At 37.0% G+C, this 13,283-nt stretch overlaps 1 long non-coding RNA gene across 5 annotated transcripts; it reads right to left on the bottom strand.

Annotated features, from left to right (window-relative positions):
- Positions 1-6,820: 6,820 nt before the first annotated feature.
- Positions 6,821-11,451, bottom strand: LOC133519211 (uncharacterized). Of its 5 annotated transcripts, none has more exons than XR_009799594.1 (3): positions 11,060-11,424; positions 10,049-10,406; positions 6,821-8,048 (listed from the first exon to the last, which is right to left on the bottom strand). It is a non-coding gene; the product is annotated as an uncharacterized LOC133519211 (long non-coding RNA). The 5 variants fall into 5 exon arrangements; XR_009799595.1 differs by having other exon boundaries at positions 6,821-8,042; XR_009799596.1 differs by having other exon boundaries at positions 6,821-8,039.
- Positions 11,452-13,283: the final 1,832 nt, after the last annotated feature.

Raw genomic sequence — 13,283 nt, 5'->3', positions numbered from 1 at the left:
TTGGTACTTACATTAGTTTATGTCATGCGCTCTGTCATCCATCTACTTACTTCAGCGATCTGTTATTATTTGCCTTGATTGCATTATAAACTCGCTGAAATGGAAAAGCACCTACGTCAGTAAGTATGTAAAATGTTACGTTGATTGACATAGGTACTAGACTGTTAAATATAGATACTTACAAACCTTTCGAGATAAATGGAAGATCATTTTAAATTGCCCAGCAGCCTTACCATGACTGCGTTAACAGTGTCAAACTGACATATTCGGTAACGTCTGCGTATCTTACCTCCTATACATAGAAATAGAGATGCATAGCAAGTAAGTTATGCACACGCTAGCGAATATGTCAATGACAAACTGGTGATAGCCGTACAGCCCGCGTAGCCAACATGCCAATCGTTGACGCTCCGTAGCGTAGCGTCTCTCACTCTTCTGTATTAGTGCGACAGTGACAGTTGCATTTCGTTCGCTACGGAGCATTAACGATTGGCATGTTGGCTACGCGGGCTGGTCCTACAATAATAGAGATAGACACGTTTTATTATAAGTATTTATATAACATAATATTGGTCTGATGACCGCGATAGTTACGAGTATTAATGAAATAATACAATTTAGGCGGATTATATTGCATACATATAATGATATTAAAAACATTCCAATGATTCAAATCTTTGAAAGCGGTGGTCAACGTTACTTTTACAATGCTTACTTTCAAAATTACTTACATTGTGCAAAAGCATCCACATACAAAGATAATGATTACGAAAATTATACTTTTTTTTTATTTATTTTTTTATTTATAGTACGTACGTATTATCGTAGCGTAGCCTAATATGTAACTATATACATTCAAGATGGGTTAATAAGGCTTATTGCACTTATATGCGAGTACGAGCGAGATGCATAGAAAGTAAGTTACGTGCTCGATAGCGTTGCGTTGCGTCAGTGCCGAACTGGTGGTAGCCACATAGTTCTGTCTTAATCATTCTTCGAATCGGGCCGAATGATTAGAGAATTTAGTTTATAGTCTTTTATTACAATTATGTACCTATCGGTAACATAAATTCTATGTTTTCATTTTTGTTGATACGCTTCGCATTTTAGCATTTGAATTACCCTGATTTTTATCATTCTTATCATTTAAGTCTCTTATACGTTAGGTTGGCATGTTCAGTCAAAACGTTGTTTAAAATTGATTGTAGCCAACTAATAAAATTTTAAATCGACTGAGAATCTTCGACGCGTTTTTTAATCGAGACCGTGCTTGATTGGAACCAATCAAATGATGTAATTTATAGCCTGTCTCACATGCCCAATCCGGGAGCCTGATTCTGCTCTAACACTTTGATATGCTTTTCATCTTGTTTCAATACGACCTTGATCGTGAGCGCCGATAAGCTTTAGCGGCTCACACTGACTGATGCTGACAAAATCCAGTGAGGATTCGTCTCGAAAGACATTTCGTTCGCATTTATTAGTGCACGTGAGTAAAACATTTCATTGAAAAAATAATAATTATAAATAAATAATTTGGCCTAAGTTGAAGTCGCCCAGTAGGCTGGCCGCATTGCCCCGATGGTTGGCAATGCTGATTCGCTGTGCAAAATATTGGCCAGCCCTCTGGTCACCAGAAGCCTCTAAAAGGCGCTTTGCCAGCTGCTTGTAGAAGCGATGCGCGCTGGGCCCCCACGGCCCCAATGGCGGTTTTCCACCCGAAACGCCGCAAATATGTAGCTATTACCTAGTGTGACATACTTGCGACGCTTTCGGTCGAGGATGCAGCCGCGCCAGCGCCAACTTTGGTGCCTAGAATATGGGACGGCGATGTAGAAATCGTTAAAACAAAATCGGCCTCCTTGTTGTGTTTGAGTGTGTTACTGACCTTGACCTTCGTGAGATGGAGGTCGAGGGATTAATCCTTCGTGACGAATTGCGAGTTAGACGCGGTGTATACCTACTGATTGGATACGTAATAAACGCTTACAAAAAGAGTCCACCGGTATCCGATGCCTTCGCGGAGGAAAGGGGACGGTCGCTTCTCCATATTAACATAGCCCCCATTTTCTTCTCTGGAAATTAACATTACTTATAGAAAGCATGTTTATTTTTATGTATATTTACCATAGCTATACCTATTCGTTAGATTTTTCGTTTTTTTTTTAATTCTTATTATAAGAGATAGGAGCGAAAAACAAATCCATTTTTCAAATGCTCCTATAGTCAGACCAAGCTAACAGCCCGATTCAAAGAATGATTAAGACACGTTTAAGATCTTTAAAATATCGATAACTTATTGACATGTCATAATTGACGTTTATTGCGATCTACGATATTTATAACGTCAAAGTGACATTGGTTGCCCGAATCGAACTGCTTCTGTCAATTATACGACAAACGATATCTAAATGAGAACTTATCTAAACCAGAACGTATCGAACGATCACCGGTAGCGTCTGCTATTTTTTTTGGCTAATTCCTTAAATAGTGTAGATGCATTCGGATCCCACGGGCCAAGGGTCTCGACGCCAAAAGGTACGAAATCGTATTCGGGGCCGAGACCCCTATATTTGATCTTTTTTAATTTTTCGGCCGCCTCTGCCGCCGCGGCTTTTGCAGTTGTGCCGTGGAGATGAGACGGGGCTAGGGTGTCTACACATGTGGCGTCCCATACCAGCACCCGTCCCATCTTCCACGGAATTAGTGACATTCCGTCCGGTCTCTTACCATCGTCTCTTACAATACCAGCTGGCTCAAGAAGAGCTGGCACGTTCACGCTGGCAAGAGACCGGCGGAGAATATCGTTAAGCGCGGCGTGTCTAGAGAAGCGGCCGATTAATATTTAGAGAGGAAAATGGGGACTACGTTTGTATGGAAAGGCTGTTTCGAGGCGGTCGCGTCCACATTCGTCTGAACGGGATTGGATCTAAATTCATTAGAATCGAACTTTGGAGCTTGTTATCATGTGCTTGGACACTTGAATAAACAGAGTGGTTAAATTTATTCCAGCGAAAGAAAATGATTACTTACGGAATATAAGAAAACCAACCTAGGGAATTTGGCAATGCTGGAGGAAGGATGCATCTTAAACCTGCAACCTATTAACTACATCAATTTTTCGTTAAAAATCGTTTGAATCCATTTAATCCAAACATGAGAATCCGACAATCCTTAATAGAAAAAACCGACTTCAAAAAACAGTTTAAAATGTAATTAAAGTTATTTACTACCATAGTACATTCCTTAACAACTACTATTGCACCAAGACGTAAAATACTTGCTATGGATGAGTTCCATTTAACCAAATAACTGTTTAAATCCAAAGATGGAAATTAAAAAAAATGTTGCCTACTTAAAACCTAACTTACTGAATAAATTAAATGAGGAAGACGAATCGCCAAACGTGAAATACGTGTAGTTGAGGTATTCCGTTCAGGCCGCATAGCCAACGTGCCAATTGTTAGCGCTCCGTAGCGAATGAAAGGCAACTGTCACTGTCGTACTAATATGGAAGAGTGATAGAGAGAGATGACTACGCTACGCTACGGAGCGTTAACGATTGGCACGTTAGCTACGCGGCCTGGTCTTCTGTATCAACAGTTTCTCTTGATTTGTCGATGAAAATACAAAAATGTCGATAAGATTTGAAGAGTTCCCTCGATTCCTCATGGATTCCGCCATCAGATTTGGATTGTGACAAAAACGGTTCAGAAATAACGGAATTTTAAAGTAACAAATATAAAAAAAAAAACATACTACAGAATGAAGAACCTCCTCTTTTTGCATTAAAGTCGGTTAAAAATATGGCCAATATTGCAAATACTACATATGCAGGTGCGACTACTGTTGTCGGGCTCTCAAGCCACCCGAACATCTTTCAGATTCCCGATCACCTAACAATTGAGTGACCGCCACAGTTGTACCTCTACACCTCATTTTTTCATGTGGAACTGTCAAATAATTAAGAAGTAGAGATTATATTGCTGACATATTGTCAGTTCTAATACTATAATCCTCCTATAAAAAAAAAAACTTTGCTATGTTACATCGATTAAACAGTGACAAAAAAACGTTGATTATTAACCTGATAATACGGCGAGATTGCGGGCGAGATGGTGTAATAGTTAATCAGCTGTTGTGGTGTCAGAAGATCCATAACTCGGAGAATTGGGCGCGATGTGGGCGAAATGTGATAGAATTAATTCCCAAATTGCAGGTTCTTCGGGCCAAACCTGTTTTTTTATTATTATTTAGCCTCACCGTACTCTGTTATTTGGACATCAATTTGAGGTGTATTGCACCTGCTAACCTCTTTAAATATTTATATTGTTATGAAACTTGGCCGCTATCACCGTTATTTCTGAAATTAGGTTGTTTATGTAAAAGTTTTGTAAAGGAACTGGTCATTTTGTAAACATTTTTTTTGCAAGTTTCGCGCTGTCGCATACAATAATTTAGGGTGACAACTAATTTAAGCGGTACTTATAGATATAATATTACAAAAAAACATTTATCGCCATACGAAAACATTGGAAATAAATAAATAATAAATATTAGAGGGACATGCTTACACAAATTGACTAAGTCGCACGGTCAGCTGAAGAAGGCTTGTTGTGATGATAGGCAGGGTCACTACCCGCTAGACCTAAACCGGTCGCCAAAAAATAAGTTACGAATTACAAAATATATACCTATAAAATACAATATACGAGAATTTAATACAAAAGTTAACGCTCTGTGGCGTAGCGTAGTCATTTCTCTCTATCACTCTTCCATATTAGTGCGATAGTGACAGTTTCGTTTCATTACGGAGCGTAAAGGATTGTCATGTTGCCTATTCACCCAGTCTACAGCCTTATACGCCAGATGTCGTTACCAGTCTGCATGCGTGAGATCAGATGCGAGTCGCTTTCGTAAAAAAAAAGTATAAATCTCGGGATTAAGTTGCTGAGCACAGCCAAATAAGATTCCTAAGTTAGCCATGGAAAAATGCCGGGGTAATGTTAGGAGAATGAGGATGCGTGAGTAACAAATGTCTTGCATACGATGCTGTTTTACAATACCTACTATTTTATGCAAGGTTTTATATTATATAACATTACCGTTACAATGAAAGTCATGGGAATCGCCAATAAAATAAAACAGTACCCATATTAACATAATTTCTTTATATCGTTATTAGCGCTCATATCGACCCCGCCCATACGTTTTGTACTATTTCGACGCGTCCCCTACTTCCGGTGGCTTTTGAAGGGGCCGCTAGTTTTGTAACGTGTCATATATGACGAGTCCATTATTAATTAACCAGTGATACCTGGCATGGCTGTTGTGTTTGTAATTATAACTAGAATTTGTGAAAATTAAAAACAATGATAAATGAAAATTCTGTAAAGATCGTTTACTAATTTAATTCTGTTTTGTTTTCGGCGGCGTAAGTACGATAGTATGTTATCCCAGTAAAGTATAAAGCCTAAATTGAATCTCATATGTAAAAATACATGTGTACTCGTATTCAAATATCAGGTAACACGCACGCTATATGTATACGTAAATAGGTACTTCTACCGTAAACGAATATTCAGTCACTTTTATTAAAGATTACATAGTTATGTGGAAGAAATTATTAAGTAGTGTAATCACGCTAAGAGCTAGTGGCCCTGAAGTCCGATTTGTGAAATCTATGTCATTTTTTCGACGGCGATTGCGAAGTTCAGATGAATGGTTGGCGTCACGTTTCAGCTTGGCAATATCGGGTTTCTTGAAGGTTAGGAATACCCCACAAGGATCAGAAGTCAAATCGCGGTCTAATTAGTATTCACGACACTGCTCTAGTCTGTGATGGTCTGGTCTAATAATTCCAAGGATTTCAACAGAAAATCGACGTTTTTACAACGCACTGTTTCAACTTCAGTCCAAAAATAAGAATAAGTGTTGAATTCAAAGAGACTGTTCACGTGTTGCGTGTAAACAGATATCAAGTTAAAGTGTATATCCGTTTTACAAATGAAGCGTTTTATTAGAAATTAAACGAACTTACCTGTAAGTGAAGTTCAATTCTAATTATATTAGCTGCACAAATTTCGAAATGATGTATAATAACTAAGTAGTAGGCGTTATCATGAAGCCTTCGACCATGAAATTCAGAGTAAAAGTTAAAATTTCTGAACGCAACGGCCACGTTCCCGCGAACAGAACTGTCAACTTCATTTAGTTTAGAGTAACAAGCCAAGACACAACACTTTCACTGCCAGTAACCTGCTAGGGTTCTCTATTCTCAGGCACAAGTCGCTACAAAGCGGAAAAAACACTTGGTATCCGCTATGCTCGTAGCCCATGCTGGCAGTGAATATGGCAACAGATGGAACAGCTTGGCCCACAACTCTGCAAAGCCAATATTGCTTTAAAACTTTGACAGGGATTAGAATATTAGAATCCCTGGTTGTCTCAAGACAACCCGGGTACTGGGCGGGAGGGATCATCATTTCGAAATTTGTGCAGCTAATATAATTAGAATTGAACTTCACTTACAGGTAAGTTCGTTTAATTTCTAATTACTATTACGCTGCACAAATTTCTTCAATGATGTATAATAACTAAGTAGATGTTTAGAGATAGGTTTTCAAAGTTTTTATTTTGGCTTTGTATTTCAATAATGAAATCTAAGATTTCATTTAGAAAAGGAACTTTTTTAGCTATCATTAACTGTATTTCCAATATAGATATTTAGTTCTTAAAACATTATTTAGAGATCTAGTGAGATCACCAAAAAGAATATATCATCATATATAAATCCTCTGAAAGACACCAGAGCGACAAGTTGTACTGTAATTTGATCCTTATTTATTTATTATATAAATAAATACAAGTACAAAAGTTTTAATAAGAAGTCTTCCTTGAAGACCTGCTTAGGCATCCTCAACAATAGTTGAAACAAAAAATGAATTGTTCCTTATTAATAGGTATTTCATTAATACCATTTAACAGAACGGTGTGTTGCTACTTACAACCTTTAGTAACACTTATTTTCTCCTTAACTAAGGATCAAGCACAATCATTGGATGGCACTATGGCCTTATTATGAAATGAGCAAAATCATTAGACTCGGACTTGATGTTTTTCTTTCCATCAATATTACTCCTAAATGATTTTGGTTTGGATCCTGAAACCAACGCATAATAGGTTGAATGGGTGGTGAAAACAAAAATATCAATACCACTATCTTTAAAAGTTGACTTAATCAAGAACAAATCGTTTGGGAAGTGATGGTCATATGAGGTTTTTGAGGGCAATAAATAATTACTAACAACTGAATGAATACCATTCGTTATTTTTATATATAAGTAGCTAAAATATATTCGCCCTGAGCAAGCCTCATTCCATTTCAAATTAGTTTTTCCTTGAAAAATGCTACGGATAGCAAAGGTAGCTGAAATTTTTGTAAGGACTTGGTCAGAAAATCAGAATAATAGTAAAAATTACATATTTTATCAAGGACAGGGTTTGCACGCTGCGTGCAGTAACAATAGCAAATAAGGCAAGTACCTAAGCAATTTCATAACTTTCTCTTAATTCTGTAATGAAAAATTTTCATTGGTGGCATTGTTGATAAATAATTTGAGACTGATTAAGGGTCCCAGGTCACACTTTAAGGTTGAGGTGGGTGTAATCGAAACAATACGTTCTTCATAAAGCGTTTCACTCTATCATTTGAGGAGTCGTCTATATCCCAATATAAGCACATGAGCAGATTTAGAAAAATGGACACTTCCATACCTAGATCCCTCATCACATAATGCTTTCAGAATGGCAAACATTGCTAGAAAAGATGCGATAAGATAATTAATGTAATTATTTCCACAAAACATACACCAGTGTTTCAAGTGTTTACGATACTGCTTGACGGTGTTGGGCATAAGAGACTCCACCCCACCATGCTGTTGGCCGCACCAATCGAAAGTTCCTCCTTTCTCCTTCTCTTTTCCGCTCCTTCAGTGATGGAACTTCCCGGATAACACCGGGGTAACCAGGCAAGGACACTACTGAAACTGCCGGTTAATGGAATAAGTTTTTATAAATGTGAGCTGGGGCTCAAATCTATACAATTGTATGTAACATGTAAGTATTTGTAAAAACTGTGTACAATATGGTTGTTGCCATGTCTTCTGCATTTCCTAAAACTTTAATAGGTACCTTAAATTTCATTTCGAATGGAAGAAAAGCATAGATAAAATAATTCATCAAAGAAAATGTGCAAGCATCTATGTAGAAAAAATATCTGGGTTACTACACCAGGATATATATAGCGTTCACATATTTCATCTGCGCGACTCCAATAACTCGGTATATGAGTTCCAAAATGATGCAGGAAATTTCTAATTATTCATTGTTTAATTTACGTTTTATCTCCGAAATCTTATATAGTTATCTCTCAATCAGCTATGACACAGTTCACCTATAATATTTAAGACTAATATTGTAATGTCTCGTTTCACACCAATGCCAATTGTTCCTCAACATTGTTTTGAGCATCGAACATCGATGGTTTTGAGGTAAAAATACTGTACAGTAGTATTTCAGTTCACCAAAGCGGTTTATAATTGAGATAGCTGTGTTGTATTTTCTCAGAAGTATGTCACAGTCTGGTAAATCGGAAAGAAACGTCTTTAAATATTAGACCACCTAAATAAGTCACACTAGGTGATATATTGACATTATATTTCTTTAAAATATTTGAACTCAGTATTCTTTTCTCTTTTCAGCTCTTTAAACATACACACAGCTATATTAATTAGCCAAACTTATAGCTATAAAAGAAAAAACATATTTTAAGAGCAAAGTTAATGAAAATTTATAAAGATGTGACCTTTTTATAAAGGCCTTTATCCTTTGTTTAACTTGGAATTGTTTCTCATTGGGTAAAGAAATAAATCCAGATATTAGACAGCTTTCTAAGGTACTAAGGAGCTAGTTTAATTTGATTATACCTAGCTCCATATGGTATCAAGAATAATAGAGTGCATCTTGTATAGGTACCTACATAGTCTAAAAACATTTATCATAAGGACAATAGATATAACATCTAAACAGTTGCTCATTGTGTGACCTCTAGATCTTGGACACTTCATGAAAGGTCTGACACATAGCTAGAGAGACATATAGTCAAATAGTCTAATGACAGGACTTAAAACTGTAATCTCAGCTTTCCACATGAATCAGAGATATTTTCTACTCTCATAAAATCAAGTAAAAGGTGTTCATGCAACAATTAGTTTCATGGCAATTCCAATGCTTAGTTGCAATCAATTTACTTATATTAAAAATATAACTGTATTTACTTCCCTTAGGGTTTTGTACATAAAACATTTTAGTTAAATATTAAGCTGTGTAAAGTGTATATTCTTGTGTAAGAACATCATAGGCATATATTTTGTACACACAGTATATATCACAGTCACATAACTTCTTAGTATTGACTGTCGATTGCTCAATAGTAATCATTTTTCAGAATTAATGTATGATTAACCAGGACAAAATCCTTGGGTCCTTGTAAATATGATGTCATTGCACTGACAAAAAATGTATTTAAGTTAACCACAACTTTCAAGAATTTGTTCTAAATGAACACAGGCTGTTGTGGTGTCGCTGAGTGCGACCACATTGTGATGCAAAGGGGAAAGTGTTGCTCCGCTTCCTTATTGCTGCTTTTGACCAGGGTTTTTGTATGTTGTTAGTAAATAAGTAATAAATACTTTATTATATGATAACAAAGAAAAGCAACAGCAAAACATACATTAGAAAAAATTATTGATAGTTGAGCCCTTGAAGTTTAAAGTACCGGGCATTAGGACTTCCAATAATTTATAAGTCATTAGTACTTCTGCTAAACTTTCTTAAAACACCACTTGTCAACAGCATGTTTAAGTAAATGATTTAAAAACCTCTTATGCCATTGATTGTGATTTAATAATTGAACAGCTGCCTTAGGTAAGATTCTCAGTGATAATAATCACACAAAAAACCAGTGGTCACTTAAGAGTGACACTACCTTTTCATAGCTGGTTACAGCAGACAATTTATTGAGTGCTAAATCATCACAGTGAGAGAACAGGTCACAGGAAACTTTATTTTGTTTCATTTCAATACCTAGCCTTGTTCCCAACTGACAAACGTCTCACCAGCCGCAGCTTGAGTCTCTGGGTTCATCTTCAGAGCACTAGTAATTTAACAAGGCAGAGTATTTTTTCATAATCTTGTCCGGGTCATTGTTGTTTTGTAATGTTCGTAATTATATATCTGCAAGCAAACAACAAGATTGTCCTAGAAGGATTATTCCCATATTTAACCTTCTGGTGCGGTGCCTCCTTCCAACAAGGTCAAAATTAACTCGCTTCATTCTTCACTTGCTGAAATTAGAATAAGTACTTAAATTCACCTACTTGAAGATAAGTATATATCAAGAGACAGCCTAGTCTGGCATACCACATTGATTAATTCTTGAGGTTAAGAGCTGTGTCTAGTCTAACACGCCACCAAACCCAGTAGGTATATCTAGTAAGACTTGTAGGTGGCTTATGGTCCACTACCCATTGCCGGGTAGGACATGGGCAACATCTTAGTGCTGTTGGTAAGGGATATTTGATAACACCACAATATCCCAAGGCTACTGGCAGTGAACGCACCTAGTATAGTATGGGAAAGATTGGCAAGTGCAAATAGCAGCAGAGATACCTAGGTTAGCACTCCAAACTGCTTAGCTCAGCCATTTTATGCAGTTAGCAAACAGAGACACCTAGAATAGTGCTCCAGAATGCACAGCACAACCACCATATGCAGTTAGCAAACAGAGACACCTAGAATAGTGCTCCAGAATGCACAGCACAACCACCATATGCAGTTAGCACACAGAGACACCTAGAATAGTGCTCCAGAATGCACAGCACAACCACCATATGCAATTAGCAAACAAAGACACCTAGAATAGTGCTCCAGAATGCATAGCAGAAACGTCAAAAAACAAACGAATTAGCACTTGATATTACTCCACTGTATTTCTTACCCGACGTTTATGTTCCTTTTCGGAATTTTAGTTATGTATGCATTAAACATTCGTTCGCTGGCACTATTAATGTAGGTACATCCATGGCCTGCTACATTTTTATCTCGATATTTATCACGTCCGTGTAGCTATGCTATCGACGAAAGGACGCCGCAATTGACCTTGAACGCGAAAGTTGCATTTTCTTCTCCGATCTTGTGGTTTTTTCCCTCCAATTTTGCAATTCGTCACTGTTAACACTATTTTCTTTATTTTTTCATATTCTTATAAAATGTTAACTGTTATTTTCAGTTAAAAACGTTTTATTTTATTATGCCCTAATGGTCGTCGGCTTACATGAATAAACACAATGAAGTTGACAGTTCTGTTCGCGGGAACGTGGCCGTTGCGTTCAGAAATTTTAACTTTTACTCTGAATTTCATGGTCGAAGGCTTCATGATAACGCCTACTACTTAGTTATTATACATCATTGAAGAAATTTGTGCAGCGTAATAGTAATTAATTCATAGCGCACGCCGCGTACCTAATAGCGGTAAGTACCGATGAACCGGAAGCACGCGACCAAATGTGTAAAAATTAATGTACCTCATTTCTGAATCTTTCATTTCATCTACCAGCATCGTTGGATTTCTAGCCCTAAATGATCAAAATAAAGTGCAAGTTGCTGAGAAAATACGAGGCTGATTTCAAGTGCAGAAAGTAAGCAGTCAAATTGGTTTGACCGACCGACCGGAACGAAGTGTCATTCCAATCGCTTGTCAAGCAGTGCAAGCTGAACGCGCAAATAAACCAGTATCAGAGCGTTTTTAAATTACACATATATGATTTACGAATGTCAGGGTTACGTTAAGCTGGTTGGCTTGAGAAATCAAAACGTTTGCGCTCGTGCGTCTAACTATCACACACGACCAGCATAAATGCAGATGCCGCAGCGGTAAAGCACGTGTCTCGATTACTCGATTACCACCAAATCGATTCGAACGGCTCGTAGAGATCCGTAGACTCCTGCTATTACAATTAGGTACACTCGTGCCACGAACATTCCTCTATTAAATAGAACGTTTTTGTTTAAATCTGAGACGAATCGCTAATTTGAATACTGTTGTTATTCGGGCTCATCTTATTTACCGGTTTTTATGGAGCCTTCTCATGCGACGGCAGTACGGAATGTGTTTATTGATTCACGCTCCAAGTCCAAGTCTCTACTCATCGATTTCATACTCGATATTCAGATATAAAATTCGTTATGATTTCCTCTTTCATTTGTACGCTTTAGTACGAATAGGCGCATTCCATTGTTTTCTAAATTCCTGTTAAATTAATCCTTTGAATGATAGACTGTGGGATTTCTAATATAAGGTGGGAGTTTTTTTAATTCGAACCGAATGCTTTTCTCTTTAGCTGTAGCACTTAAAATCCTAAGTGGCTGAACCATTTATCAGCTCTTCAATATTCCTGAAGACCTACAGTAGCGACAGGCCCTCAGATTTGAGACACATTTCCTACGTTATTTGAATTAGATCCTCGTTATGCCGAAAATAGTAATATAGAAACCTCTATATAACAAGTACATAATACTTAGTTGCTAAATATTATAATTTTGAACATACTGTTTTGCTCCTCGAACTTCAAATAAGCACAAACTCGATTTTTTGCGTCTTTTGTTAGAGTTTGTTGGGCTTTGCCAGTAAACCTTTCGGCTCAGACTCCGGGAAATAACCTATTATTCTATTTGTCATTATTGTTTACAGATTTATTTTATAAGAGAGTGCCTTAGAAATAAGTATATTTAAAAATATTGCTACGCTCTAGTAGGGTCCATGATTGTACTCTATTTAAAGAACATCTGTAATACCATAGTTGCAACGAATAAATGAAATGAAATGAAATATTCCGAATTAAATATAACATTTTAAACAAATACATACAAAGTGACCGAGTGTAATGTAGCTGATAGCGTAAAAAAAATCATCCACGACAAGAGTCAAACACTAATGTAGCGGTTATTTAGACATGTGGAAGAACGGTTGAAGACACCAAGCTACCTAAGTTATTAGGTACAATTTCATTTTTGACCTACGGATGTCTATCTATGGGGTACGGAGATAGTGCGAGAAATGTATTCATACTTTTATCATTTGAAAGCAAGGGTGAATTGGTTTCAGCTAGACTAAGCGTAATTTTTAATAGTTAAACATTGTGTGTCCTTGTTACGGTAAAATC

Source organism: Cydia pomonella, chromosome 6 (genome assembly GCF_033807575.1).
Source record: "Cydia pomonella isolate Wapato2018A chromosome 6, ilCydPomo1, whole genome shotgun sequence".
NCBI lineage: Eukaryota > Metazoa > Arthropoda > Insecta > Lepidoptera > Tortricidae > Cydia > Cydia pomonella.
The sequence above is the reverse complement of the archived record's forward strand: the minus strand, read 5'-3'. Positions and strand labels throughout refer to the sequence as shown.